Source organism: Choloepus didactylus, chromosome 17, assembly GCF_015220235.1.
Source record: "Choloepus didactylus isolate mChoDid1 chromosome 17, mChoDid1.pri, whole genome shotgun sequence".
In the NCBI taxonomy this organism is placed as follows: Eukaryota; Metazoa; Chordata; class Mammalia; order Pilosa; family Megalonychidae; genus Choloepus; species Choloepus didactylus.
Window position 1 is genome coordinate 8684144 of NC_051323.1, and position 12106 is coordinate 8696249.

Genomic DNA, 12106 nt, shown 5'->3' on the forward strand with positions numbered 1-12106 from the left:
TTCTGTGGAGAGAGGAGGAAGGAGGGAGATGAAAAGGAAGTGAGAAAGAATAGAGAGGAGGTAATAGGGTAGACTTAGTTGGGGCTAGAAAGAGGAAAAGTTTTGCGGAGTAGGAGACAGTTGCAAAGGTGTATTAGGGGTCCAAAAGACCACCCTCAGTTTGTTTGTTTGTTTTTTGGCAGGTGAAATAATTTTATTTCACTGTTGAGTTTGAAACCACAAAGACACTAAATTCTTCATATAAAAATGGTATACAGTTAACCTATACTTTGTAGAAAATTATTATATAGCCCCTTACAGAGAAAAAAAAAAGCACCCCATTATATGATTTCGGTTAAGTTACTTGAAAAAACTCACCTCTAGATTAATTCCTAAAACATACCATTCCACCACTCTGCATCTTTTGGTTCAAAGTATAGCTTATTGTTACTCTGGTACATGTTCCTGCATTGTTACATATTTGATAATACACATATAGTCTGGTTTATCACTTAATGTTACATTGGTTCATTGGCTTTTTCTGCAGGTTCATCAGAAAGTTGAGCAGGCTGTGCCTTTCTCTGAGGTCTTTCTTCATTACCTTCCAAGGATGGAGACACATCATCATCATCATCATCATAGATCATTAACTCCAAGTCTTTACCAACAATTCCAATGGAAACATTCTTTGCAGTTAGGACCTGCTCTGCAGGAAGTGTCTCTCTTAAGGCACGGAGACCATGTTTAACCAGTTCATTCAAATTACACTCCATAAACTCAGACATATGTCTCTCCAAAAAAGTACAAGCTGATGGAGAATGGCCTCCAATGGGCATAGCTCTGCAGTCAAAAGAGTTAGAAGATGGACAAGTTTGGAAAATATGAAGGCCCATGTCATTATAACCAACAATGCAGTACCACACCATATGGTCTTCAACCATATCATTGCGTTGGTATCTGGGTCTTGGTTCCAATTAGAGATACAAGACGAGACATGGGAAGGGGTCTGTCAAATATAAATCTGGAATCCAAACACTCCTGGTGTATGAAATTACATAACAATTTAGCATCAGCAGTAAGCCCTGCAACTGAGATATCAATATGGTTGTCAACATGGAGAATTTTTTTTTTTTTTTTGATGGGCTGCAAACCCTGATTATGCTCTCTTCAATGCAACCAACACTGCCTGGGTTTTCAATTTCAGCCCAGCTGTGGCTGAACCTTGCTTGACAGCTTCCATTGCATATTCAATTTGATGAACTCTGCCTTGAGGGCTCCAAACAGTGAAATCATTGCCATACTCGTTTGTGAAACATGGTTCTGGCACGGACTGGCTGCAGCCTCCTGCAGAGTTGTGGATCAAGGATCGATGCTGAAATTCCACCCCCAGTTTTGAAGATTTACTTGGAGGACTCACAGGCTGGGCATACAGTGGTATTCAAGACTGTGATTTATTATTATGTGAACAGGATTCAAAGAAAAATCAGCACAGGGAAGGGGCATGGAGCAAACTCCAAGGGAAATCAAGCACAAGCTTCTGAGAGTCCTCTCCCAGTTGAGTCACACAGGATATGCAATGAGATGTGACAATATGTGCAAATGTTGCAAACCAGGGAAGTTCATTAGCATCTCACTGCCCGGTGTTATTATTGGGGACTGGTCACATAAGCAGCCTCTTTCTGGCACATGCCAAGATTGCTGACTACTAGAAGGAAAATAGATGTTCAACTTAAACACTATTGTTTGAACAGACTGTTGAAGCATAACAAGCCAGTCATATCAGTCCTGAAAATGGTGGGGACCCTCCTGAAATCTGCAATCCCAGATGCCAGCTTAGGGCCAGGCTTGCAAGCTGGCCTTTCAAAGGATTGCAGTAAGACTTGCTGTGTTGACTCATTTTCACACATAAGGGAAAGAGTCTAGTCCTTAGAGGCTGTTCTCAGCTTCTTAGATGCTGTCATGAAGAAGTCATTTGTGACTCTAGGGGAAATACCCTACCTAATTACTGTTGTGGTGAGCAATTAAGCAGATTCAATTTCAATTAAGACAGCCCTCTACCTGATTGTCCTTAAAATAACAATTAAAAAGTTAGTGTTCAGTACGGAAACAGAAAATGAAAACCTTCTATCTAGTTCTTAAATTACAAGGTAAGCTTTGATTTTTTTCTAATGCTGCAAATATTTATTGACTATCCGCCACATGCAAGGCTGTGGAAAGGTTTTTAATGATTACAGAGAAACAGAGACTTCCCACTAGGACTTCAGGAAACAGTGTGGAAGACTAACTAATAGACAAATGATAACTACTATGTTATCTGGCAAAGGCATTAATAGAAGCTTTTACATGGCTTTCTCTGTACATGACAAAAAAGATAGATAAGGCTCTATGGACAGAATGTTGGAGAATATCCTGTCTTGAAGTCACTAGTGAGCCAGGAGCTTAATTAGGAGGAAGATTCAGCCAAGTAGAAATAAGAGGATGGACTTTGCATTTTTAGCAGAAAGAATAGTATAACCAAAGAGTTTACAGTCAGTAGCTCATTTGAGAAATTGCAAATAAAGTGGGTTTCGAGCATGCAGGTCTTTCATGGGAAAAATTAGGGGTGATGATGGCGAACCACGTAAAAGGAGAACATTGAGTATGTATCAGGACAGGTTAACAGGTCTGAACTTCGGCTGAAGATATTGGGAAGCCCCTGGAGATCTTAAAGTGAGAAGACAAGACTAAAAGACTGTATAAAATAGATCTTTCAGATCCCATTATGAAGAATGGATTGGAGTAATGTTTCCCCCACTATGGTCATTCTCATAAACTTTAGGTTTCTAAATGCCTATTAAAACTTCTTTATGTAGACCTTAAAATCAACCCATCTTCACATTCTTCTTACTCTTCAGTAATATCGATGGAATTACATACTATACACACACACACACACATATATATACACTATATATACTTATAACTAATATAAATATATTTACATACAACTTAAAATATTTATGAATATACACCCATATGTAGATAGGGTAGATCATTTCCACCCATGCAATAAAATATGGGAAATCAGTGGTTTCACTGGGGATTGACAGGCTAATTTTTAAATATTTCTGCATGATGCATATTAAATTATATGACTGATACAACAAGCAACTATTAATTTGAGTTCCCTGAAAATATTTTCGTACCATGAATGTTAGAGGCTACTGCAATAATTATGAAGAAGTGGACAGGGTGTTTTGTTTCTGGCAATAGAGCAAACTAGCTGTTTAAAGAAGCCAGCCCAAATAGAGCAAAACATACAATTTCTGTACAAATTATTTTTTAAATCTTAATGCCTGGTTTAGCTGATGGCCAAATAAAAGAATTCATTAGAAGCCAGAAAGCACAAGTAAAAGAGAATTCTGAGGAGAAGCAGAGAAGCTGAATTGGATTTTTCCATGGGTTTATCTATCCATCCCTGGTAGCCTGGAGTCAGATTTTGAATGGCTTGAACTGTGCTGATGGGAGACAATGCCAAAAGCCCAATAAGATGGGAATTCAGATCTAAAGGCCCACAAAAAACCAAGACAAGCAAGAAACAGCCCTCTCAATAGGTGAAGTAGAAAGAAAATTCAAAATTATGGTAAATAGGAAGGTGCATGATTGACTAAGCCTTGGTTCTGGGTTGAACAGAGGACAATCTTTTCTTGGAGAATTTCTAAACATAAGTCTCCACTTACATAGGTTTTCAAGTTGTATTTATACTGTGTTGCATCATTCCTTCAAAAATCTATGATTTAAATTAGTTCAAAGTTGGTAGCATCCATAGGCACTTGGTAGAAGCAAATGAAAATCTTCTCTAGATAAAGAATTAGTTACCCTCAATCACAATTTCAAATAATTCTCAAAAATAGAGATGCAAGGAATAGATGCTCACATTTAAAAACAAGAAAATAACTTAGAACTTTGCTATCACAAGCAGGAGTCATCCAATGGAAAAATAAATAAATAAAAATAGAACCAAACCAAAACAACTAAAAACATGAAATATTGGCTTTAACAGATTGAGATATAAACAAGTGGGCTTTATATATTTAATGAAATAAAAGTGTGATGAAGGTAGAAGAAATGAACACATTTTTTCTGCCAGATTTGAAAAACCAACTGAGAAATTTTAGATTTGAAAAATAAAATAATTCATACAGAAACATAAAGGTGACTTTAAACTTCAGATTTGACAGAGTTGAGGCAATCAGTGACCCGAACATTTGTATGAAGAAATTACACAGAATAAAGTGAAGAGACATAATAATAAATATATTAAGGCATAGAGATAAAGAAAATATATGGAGGATAGAGTAAGAAGGTTCAACATACATGTAATTTGAGTACTATAAAGAGGCAATAGAACCAGTTGGGTAGAAGCAATATTTCCATTTCAGAAAACTTAATACATCTAAAACTAAATTCTCACATATATACTCACACAAACACACACACCCCCATATTGACATACCACATCCACACCATCCCTTCTCTGCGAAGGAGGGACTCTGACATGATTCAAAGCCTAGAAAATATATTGGGCATTAAAAGGCTGAGTTTTTAGTGTGAAAGGGGAAAGAAGTTAAATGTTGCATCTGAAGGGCATATCTAAATTAGTTTAAAATGTGATTTTTCAACTCTTTCATTCCAAGATTATTTTTACCTAATTGACTTCTCTTTCTAGGAATGTGCATGGTGATAAGACGGGCTTTATGCAGCCTCAGTCTCACGGGGGAATGTGTCCTCTCTTGGAAAAGCCAAACTGGCCCCACAGGAATGGGGGATTTATCTGGACCCACTGAGCGTGACACTAAGGGGACTTCTCATCATACAGCTGGCCCGGTCCATTTTTTCCTAAGTTTGAGAAACCATACTTGCACATGGAGCTGATGTCTCATGATAGCAAATAAAATCATGTCATTTTCCATGGCAGTATTCTCTATCACAACTATAAAAGTGGCATCCCTGCCTCACCCCACTACCCCCAAAATCCCACAATTTTCATGAGGGCTTTTCTATGTTGTTTTTTATACCAATGTATTTTTTAGTCCCTGGCACAATGCCTTTCATATATCATGAATTTAATAATTATTTAATAAATTAGTCAAATATCTAGAGAATCCAAATCCTTGACAAGCTCACCAGCACCACCAAAATTCATGGAGGAAAATTCCAGGCCTCATTTAGGATTTGGGGAAACTAAAAGTTTTAAGCAGGAGAATGATAATAAAATTTGCATATGTATATGCTCCCCTGGCTGCAACATCAATAATAAATTTTAATGAGATGGAATTGGATGTTAAGAGACTAATAATACTATTATTACCATCTATAAAAGTGATCTCAATAGAGAAAGAGAAAAGCAGACATATTCAGAACATTTTTTAGGAGACAAAATCAAAAGGCCTTTGTTAAGGGTTGTGTGTGGACAGAGAGGGAAAAAGAAATTTCAAGGATTAATTCAGGACTGTAGTTTGGAAAAAGGATGAATTTCGGTGCCGTGTGCAAAGATGGACAGGAAAGGGGAGAAGAGAATGGGAAAAAGCATGAATTCAGTTTGGGGAAACTTTCTTTTCAAGTGCTCCTGAAATGTCTAGGTGAAAAATTTTAACACATTCCATATAGACTCTTTAGGTCAGAAAAAAGTTTGTGCAGAGAACATAAATTCAAAAATCAACCACACTGAGTTATCAGTGCTAGAGGCAAGCATAAGATAGACTAGGGAGAAAGAGGAGGGGAAAAGAATATGGACTTGTAGAAATGAGCCATAAGAGACTAAGTAAGAGCCTTAAGAGTAGGATAAGGAGGTTACAGTGTCATGGAAGCCAAAGGAAAGGATTCTAAGGAGTAGACACGGGCAATATTCAAGGTATTTTGAGAAATAAAATTAAGAAAAGACAAACATGCCCTATGGCTTTAGCAACATTTAGTTAATTGGTGACTTGATCAAAAGTACTTTTGTTGTTGGGTTTGGGGTCAAAGGGGGATTATGGTAGATTGAGTTTGGAGTAAAAGGGAGGAGGTTAAAAAAAAAGAAGACCGAGAGAAGAAAAAAATATTTTTGAGAAGACTGGCTCTGAAGGAAGGGGAGAAAACAAGAGTAAGACAAGGAACCATTAGAAGACACTACCAGCTGTTTTCCTGATTCATGGCAGAGAAAGTGAAGGTGCTGGGATCAGTGTTTCAAATATGTCATTCACCTGAAAGTTCTGTATAGGGCCATGTATAGGATGATATTGATAACAAAATCATAAATTTCCCCTCCTAGGTTGATTCAGGCTGTTTGGTAGATTTTGATCAGATACTTGTCTAATGGCTTTGTTTACATTAAAGAGTATTTCTTTTAAAATTTGCTTTATTTGTTTTTTTGTTTTGTTTTGTTTTGTTTTGCTCAACTTGGTTTGTTTTCATGCAGATAACTTTTCAGATGAACTTAATGGCTTTTTCTTTTGAAAATGAACTTTTTGTCTCCATTGTCTTTGCTTTTTTCCTTTGGTTAGGTGCATGTTAGATGTACAACAAAGCTTTTGCTTGGTATATTTAAAAATATAACTGCACACTGGTGAAGCAAACCAACATTATACAAAATATGTTTGGGAATCTAATTTTCAGAATGAATAGAATTTATGCTGGGGCTTGATCTAGAAGCTCTTCTTCCAGACAGATATATTCTTGGTTTCAGGGGACAATACCGGGCAGCAGTCTTCTATTTGAAAATGAATGGAAAATACACCCTTGTCTTGACTGGGCAACATTTTGTCTTCTTTACCAGGACTTCAGGGGAATATATTTCAGCCCAGCCAAACTGACATATCACAAAGGCATCATATGCAATTTTCATTCATGGATAGCAATGTTCTGAACTTTGGGGATATGACATAGACCTCAGGTTTAGATCTGCAGCTACTCAAGAACTAACCGCATACTAGAATACCTAAACCACACAACTAGTGTTTGGAAGCATTGCTTCAAATTTAATGACTGCTGTCCCTTGAAAGAGAAGCATTTTATATGAAAACCTTGCATCTCCCTTGTGCTTTGCTTTCCTGCTTATATTCTTTGAGTTTCATACAGATAACTGATAGAAAGATCAAGAATTCAAGCTGGCCTCTTGAGTCTTAGTTTAGTTTTCTTTCCTTTGTGTTTTTGTGGCTATAATAAAGAAATCAGCATGCTATTGATTCCTTAGAACATTTATATAGTTATCCCAGAGCTCCTTATTGTGCTTAATGCCACCAACGTGAGGGGCCTGGCTTTTTTGAAGAATAGTCAATTTGCCGGTGGGATTGAACTGAATGTACAGTGAGCTGTTCAATTGCTCACGCATTAACCGGCAATGCAGTTACTCACAGATATATGCCCCCAACTCTCACTAATCATTGTAAATGAATACAGTTGTTGTTTTCCTTTTTTAAAAAAATAGTCATAAGGAGGAGAAAAAAACGAAAAAAAAAATACAGAAATTCAAGGGTTATTTGGGAGAAAACCATTCATCCTCTCCCATTCATTTAGTAGCATGGATTGCAAATACAACTGGCCAGTGAAAGCACTGTATAGATAGGGCTACTTATATGTCCTCAGGGCTGATTCCAACCAAATTTATGAAATGACATTTTATTTTCCTTTAGTGTCCTAAGTTCTGACAAACAGAAAAAAAAAAAAATTATTCAAATACTTTCTGGTGAATAGCAGCTAATTCCCTTCTCCCATTCTCTCTTTTCAAAACTGTACTGATTTTTGTATAAATCTTTTCCATCTCAGCTTGAATATATTTAAACATTTGGACTCATGCCCTGGAAGGACTTCGTCTTGGAATGGAGTGGGAGAATAATACCAAATCACTATTTGTTAAGTGTTTTACTGTGAGCCAGGTACTGAGTTAAGCACATTAAATACATTATTCTTTTTAATCTTTTTGTTGACTTGAATAAATAGATAAAGTTACACTAATTTTACAGATGGTGAAATTGGCACTCAAATAGATGAAGTCGCTTGCCTAGATGACAAATCTAGAACTGGCAAGGCCAGAAGTAGAGCCCAGATTTGCAACTCCAAAGAACATCACTTATCTCCCTAGGTGACACCGTCTTCCCTTACATCACAGCATTTGACCCTTACTTCCAGTATTCAAAGATTACCCATCTATATTCCACTTTCTTGGGAATATTTTTCTCACTTGACAAAGTGTCGCTTGCATCTGTATTGCATCATGATATTGTCAGGTAAGTATGATAGCCTGCCCACATTGTGTAATTGCTTTTGGAACAGGACACACAATGCTCGAATTCATAGAGGATGTTAGGGCTTTTCAGTATTGGGACCAAAAGAGAAACATTCTGGAAGATGAATATTTGTAAAATGAAACAACAGAAATGAAATATTTCAAAATATCACTCTGGAAAATATAAAGTAATATTAATAAAGGCAAAATTGTTTCCTACTTGCTTGACATATGTTTACAGTTATTCCAGGCAAACAAATGAATATTTCTAATAGAAGGTTTTCCTGAATTCTTTTATGTGGACTAGGTTACAAATATACAGTCATAATTGCCAAACAGTAATGAAAGAATCTCTCCCTTCTCCCTCTCTCTCTTTCTCCAAGCACTTGAAAACTTACACCCAAAGAGTTATTCAATTATGAAAAAAAAAGAAATGTTGCCAAGCAATTATATTTTTTTGTTAAGTAGGAATGAAACAATTACAATCTTCACAATTTTTTGTGTGTCCTGAAAGATCAAAATAGTCTAGTCATTTACAGAGCAGTTTCTGACCTCATGGATTTTTGGGTGCATTTCCATGTTTTGAATGCCCTCTCATGACTTGTAGCTCTCCATGTCTGCCCATCGTGCCACCTGTCTTCTGAAAGCCAAAATCTACAGTGCTCACTGACTGCCAGGACTTTTCTTCATAAATACGCTGATTTCCAGAGCAATGCCATATGACAGGAATAAATGTGCATGTGCCTAAGAGTAAGCATAGGCAAAATATTAGGAAAAACAAGTCACTTTTCATGGAGTGGCTGATAGGTTGAAAGACGAGTCTAAGAATGGGTGAAGATTCAAGCCCAGATAAGGAAGCTATGAGCATCCAGTGGAACATAATTAATGGAATTATTGAATGAAAAGGACATGGTTGCTCTGACTGCCAGCTGAGGGGTCTGCCAGGTTAACCATCTAAGAAAAAGGGCTACTGTAAAATGCTATTACTTAAGCTAGGACTCTGCTTACTTTAAGCCATTGAACTGCAGGTGTCAGTAAGCTAAAGACCAGACCATTCTGAAACCCCACTTACTAATGCAGGGTGATAACAGACATCCTACCAATTAAGGTGGCCCTAATTGGGGTCTGAGTAGAACTGAATCTTCAAATCACCTGTAATCATTACAAACTGCTGGGGAAATGGACTTGTCCTCCAACTGATTGCTCCCCAGGCCACTCATCCTATCGCAAATTGATCTATGGATCTTCACATTTGCTAAACACGCATCTTGTCCCATATTCCTGAATTCACTGGCTAGTCTTCAAAGTTACAGAACTTGGAATCATCCTCAACTACTCCCACTCCCTCCTGCCCATTTCCAATATTTAATTAATCAAATGTCCACCCCCTAAATTGTACACAGATTGCTTTGTTCATTTATACCCTACTGCCAAAGACTGAATGCAGGCCTTGTCTTGATGATTCTGAAATTTCGGAAAAATCTCCCAGCTGATAAACCCATTTGGTCCTTCCTGGACATTAGCCCTGGTGCCGGATCCTTGAAATACAGAGACAGTTATTCGAATCTCAGCTCTACCACTATTTAGTGTATTCACCCTGGGCAAGTAATATAAATCCCCTGATCATGATGTTCTTACTTTGTGCAAGTGTTGGTAATAATACCTTTTTGATGTGGTATTGCTATGAAACTCTCCAGGAGCACCTAGCCTAGCATAGGAGATATTCCAGAAGTTGGAGTGGAATCTGGACTCTTCCCCTTACTATTCTAAGACAGTTTGATCAATCAGTTGTATCCCTAGAAACCCAAAATTTTACCTAATAAATCATAATGTTTTTAAGTAAGTCCTGTTCACAATCAAACCTCCTTACCACATCTTCATCAATTTCTTATCATTCAGCTCATAACCGGATTTATTGGCATTTTAGTTTTAGCCTCCCCATCTCGAGGTGAGAAAGATCAAAAACCTGTCTTTATGATCAGGAAAGACAAATGCTAATATGTCTGGGAATGGCAATGTTAAAGCAGAAGTAACATAGCACTTTTCAACTAAGAATCTCAAAGAGCACAAGTCCCTGGAAATACTTAGTATGTAGGAGCATATCAGTTCTCCAGGAATTTAGATAATAGTCATTTGCATCTAGGGCCCCCAGCCCTGTGCCAGGAAGGTGTGTGTATACAGAAATGTGTATTGCATGAAAGGTTGACTGATTTTCCATGAAGTCATGTCACATCATGTTCTCTCTCTGATAAATGTTAGGTTCCAGTTATCTCATCTTTTAGAACCTACTTGAAAGCCAGGTGAGCTTATCTTTAAATTCCCATGGTTTTCTAACACATGCTGCCTGATCTGTGTCTGACATCAGTTGAGGTACAGAGTCTCTCCTAACTTTCTTTGTGCTCCAGGATGGAAAGAGTTTTAGTATAATAATCTATATGCATATGATCAATTAACAACTTGTATAGTAAAACAACTTAGTCTTGCCATTATTCCATGCCAATGTTCATGTATGAACATTCCTGTTTGCCTCTGCTATTTATGCAATGCAGAGAGAAGTTTGCCTTCCCTTTGATTCAAATGGCCTTACACCAGACTTTCTCATGGGGGATTGAGATTTGTAGGGAAAGATGTAAGAAGCTCTGGAGGAGCTGGAAGATCCTTTTCTTTCTGTTCTATAGCTCATGGTAGCAAAAGCATCATTCTCGTGAACCTGGCATCGGATAACAGGATTTTCACCAAAAACATTCTGATCCATAATTTAAGCCATAGGTATATCAAAACAAAATCAATTGCCCTTTTTATTCAGCAATTCTTACATGACATGTTCTTTCCCCAGACTCGTGTCTATGAGCTAGGTCATTGTCCCATTTTACAAAGGAAGATGATACTCACCAGAAAGTGGCACATCTACAGCTAGACGAATAAAACACTGGAAGTCAGATCTTCTCATTCAGTGCCCACTGGTCTTTCAGCATCTCACAATTGTATTGTTTTCCACTTAAAATATACTTGTGAACTGTCTCTGTTTCAAGTATGGAATGGTATCAGTGAGATTGAATCCAAAGCTTTATCTATTTCACTCACAATCAGCTGGAATATCGGAAGGTGACTTGATTGTCCCAATAACTTACAAAGGTAGTTAAATGTGCAGTGTGACAAAATGAACCATTTTTTTTTTTCTTTATCATTCTTTGAGAAATGTTTATACTTGAGAGGGGTCCCTCTGTCTAATGTGGTCCACTTATTTTCCATGCTTGCTGACTCGAGGCATAAAATTCCTGCAGAAAAGTTGGCAATGGTCTTAAAATCCTCTGTGTTTCTCCAAAGTTCAATTTAGTGATGGTATAAAGTAAAAGAAACATGGTTACATGGAGCAAGACAAAGAGCCAAACAATAGAGGCCTGTCAAATTCAGTGCACCTGCTGCCCTCATTTCCAGTGGCAATCACTTTGTAACTAACCTCATAACTGTTGCCCCACTAAGTGTCCTCTCTGCAAAGTGCTCCTTATAAATCTTTATTCAGGTCATCTCAGCTCACTGCTTAAAACTCTCCCACCTCACTGGCTATCCGACTATCTATATTGCTACCACCCTCACTTCCTCCAAGGCTTTCAAAACTGGCATTTTCTCAGTGAGACTTTTCTAAAATTACAATGCTTCTCCTTTCTTTTCCTCTTTGATGTTTTTTTTTTCTTTGTAGCATCATCACCTTCACAAATGCCACTCATCTACAGTCTATTGTATTTTGGGGAATTAATAACAATGCTTATTTCCTTGTTTTTCTCCCTGTGGAGTAGAAGATACTGGCACATAACAGGTACTACATAAATATACATTGAATAAAGAAATGGATGAAGAAAAAATGAATTCATTGTCTATAAT

General features: G+C 37.3%; 1 pseudogene; it reads right to left on the reverse strand.

Annotated features, from left to right (window-relative positions):
- Positions 1–497: 497 nt before the first annotated feature.
- Positions 498–10979, reverse strand: LOC119512829 (annotated as a pseudogene).
- Positions 10980–12106: the final 1127 nt, after the last annotated feature.